Here is a 3551-nt window from a genome sequence, read left to right on the forward strand (position 1 = left end):
ATCACATTAAATAATTACCAACATATTATTACAGTGACTCATCATAGTGAAATTGAATTACTGAATTACAAACCCTGCAAGAAAGGTTCTTGCCCATTAAACGAGTTTCTCTCAATCCAGACACTCTTAACCACTTTGTTATGTCTGACAGGGATTATGTCAGATTAGAAAAAAAAGCATCTGGTGTTTAAAATACAGACAACCGAACCCTTCTGTTTGGGACTGAGCGAATACTCCTACTGTACATTTGCTGGTGTTATTCTGGGTATTTGCCAGGATAGAGCAGTAGGCTTAATAAAGAAAGATGAACATTAAACACTAAACCATGTGGTGCTATAATTTTATAGCAAGTAAATCTCAGGGAGAAAGCAGTTTTGATTTCAATTCTTTAATGGAAAGTTCTTGTGTGTCATGTCTACAGAGCCTAACGAGGGAAAGTCTTTAATTAATTTTAAGCAGAGACCCTGGAAGTCATTAATTACCCTTCTTAAGCATACTGTGATGGGCCAAGGGTGTAGGAAGTAAATGAAAATGTCAGCACATGCCAGATGAGAGTGTGTACACACACACACACACACACACACACACACACACACACACACACACACACACACACACACACACACACACACACACACACACAAAGTATAATGGTAATAAACTTCATAAGTCAGTATAATAGTGATTACTGGGGCTTACAGTGAGAGGCCACACCTCCTTCACTGGGGCTGTCACACAGATGCCACACCTCCTTCACTGGCACTGAAAGTCAGAGGCCACACCTTCTTTACTGGGGCTGTCGCACAGAGGACACACTTCCTTCAGTGTTACTGACAGTCAGAGGCCACACCGCCTTCACTGTTACTGACAGTCAGAGGCCACACCTTCTTCACTGGGGCTGTCACACAGAGGCCACACCTCCTTCACTGTTACTGACAGTCAGAGGCCACACCTCCTTCACTGGGGCTGTCACACAGAGGCCACACCTCCTTCACTGTTACTGACAGTAAGAGGCCACACCTTATTCACTGTGGCTGTCACACAGAGGCCACACCTCCTTCACTGGGGCTGTCACACAGAGGCCACACCTCCTTCACTGGGGCTGTCACACAGAGGCCACACCTCCTTCACTGGGGCTGTCACACAAAGGCCACGCCTTCTTCACTGGGGCTGTCACATAGAGGCCACGCCTTCTTCACTGGGGCTGTCACACAGAGGCCACGCCTTCTTTACTGGGGCTGTCACACAGAGGCCACACCTTCTTCACTGGGGCTGTCACACAGAGGCCACACCTCCTTCACTGGGGCTGTCACACAAAGGCCACGCCTTCTTCACTGGGGCTGTCACACAGAGGCCATGCCTTCTTCACTGGGGCTGTCACACAGAGGCCACGCCTTCTTCACTGGGGCTGTCACACAGAGGCCACGCCTTCTTTACTGGGGCTGTCGCACAGAGGACACACTTCCTTCAGTGTTACTGACAGTCAGAGGCCACACCGCCTTCACTGTTACTGACAGTCAGAGGCCACACCTTCTTCACTGGGGCTGTCACACAGAGGCCACACCTCCTTCACTGTTACTGACTAGAATTGAATTGTACTCCAAGTATAAATTCAAGTGTGTATTGAATTATTTCATAAATTTATTTTGTCATTTGCATTTTTAATTTTGGAGTTGTTTAAAATTCCAGTTTAGTGTTATAATGAGAATCTGCAGTGAATCTCCACTGACTCCACATTAATACACCTGCTATAGGTTTAATACACGCTAAGTGTGGCTGAAGGCATCGGGAATTAGATCAGAAAAGATCTTCCATGTTTCATAAGCTGTTTGTTGTGTTACATAAACACGAGCCAATCACTAGAAAATGCATGATCTCCAGGGGATAGTATGGCAAGACCAATTCATAACTGGGAATCGATTTAGTTACAGAGCGGCTGTGTTGAGGCGAAGCATTCAGAGCACGTACTCTAGTGGTTAGCATAATTGAGTTTTTATCCGCAACTAAAAAAAGTAATCACAAGACATGATCAGCAAATTTGTCAGAGCTCAATTTATCAAACACACAACATAAAAGCTTGTTACTCTAAACAATCAGGCCGAAGGGCTTTTAAGAGGACATTATAATGTCAATCAATTAACTACTGCTGTAGTAAATACTGTAGTACACAGATCAAACAAAAGAGAATAAAATATTAGTAAAAGATAAACTTTATAAACACCATCTCAAAGGCCTTGTGAGGAACAACCAAGGATTAATAAAGGTGTTTACGACCATGATAAATCCTGCGAGGCAGAAAGCAGCGAGGCAGAAAGCATCGAGGCAGAAAGAAGACGCTGGAAGGAATAATTGAAGTCATGTTAAATCACTCATCGCATTGCATCATTACTTGTGGTTGTGGCGTACTTCAGATGTTTACAGGATGAATATCACATTATATTTTCAGTACCTTTTAACTGCAGGTGAATCACTTTATTTATAGCGATATGGGAGCAACCATGAAAGCGCAGAGCCTTGACGAAAAGATAATGAACATAGTGAACCGGGTAAAATAAACGCTTAAATCAACAGTTAAAGCCCAGTCCATCGTGTGTGACATCGAGACCTGTTCTCAGCTCCATGTGTATGAACACGCCGAAGTCAGCGATCATGTATTAAACACAACAAACAGCTCCATTAATTAATGAGACAATTATTTATTAACCTGCCCAAAGCCTGTCAATCTGCATAGAGGCCAGACACAGGAAGCTTACAGCCGGTGACTCAGAGGTTAAATGAAGCAGTGAGTTGTGCTGCATTATTGACTGCTGGGTAATTATGCTTAAGTGGTGACTGGCAGAGGTAAATGGCAGTAACAGATCATCTGTTTTGAGAAGAAGCATTCTTAAAATCAATAAGAGTCCATTTGTGAAAATAGAGCAATTTAGAGAGAAATACGTCTGGTTTCTGGCTCCAATGTTATCGCTAAAGCATCACGGTCACTGCACATGTCTCAGTCTGGATCTAACTCTTAGGAAAACCGTGGAACATTAAAATGAAACTAATGATAATGTAAAGCAGTGCATTTTCCTGAATGGTATACAGACACAGATCAAAGAAATGTTGTCGTTATTTTTCCCTCTATCGTTCGGTGCCATTAGTATAAAACGTCAATGCAATCAGTACAAAGTTCTTATTCTGTGATGAAACGTTTCTCGCCTCCTTCCACGGTGGTTATATTTTGGTTATATTTGTTTATATTGACTTGTCTGTATATCCAGATTTACTGAAGCCTGCTTTTATACCACGGTGCTGTTGAATTCTCAAATCTGATTGGTCAGGAGGGCCAGTAGCATCATTTACAGCCAGGAAGCTACTTTATAGAGAAAACAATCAGTGATATGGAGCACAAGTTACAGAAGAACTAACACTGCTACCAGAAGGTTTTCATGGACATGGACACTGATAGATGAATAATAGATGGAGGAGAGAGTGAAACTAGCAGTATTTACTGTAATCAGGGGCGGTTCTAGCCCTTTTTTAGGGTGGCTTCAGCCCCCTGTCTGTAATCT

Source organism: Tachysurus fulvidraco, chromosome 25, assembly GCF_022655615.1.
Source record: "Tachysurus fulvidraco isolate hzauxx_2018 chromosome 25, HZAU_PFXX_2.0, whole genome shotgun sequence".
In the NCBI taxonomy this organism is placed as follows: domain Eukaryota; kingdom Metazoa; phylum Chordata; class Actinopteri; order Siluriformes; family Bagridae; genus Tachysurus; species Tachysurus fulvidraco.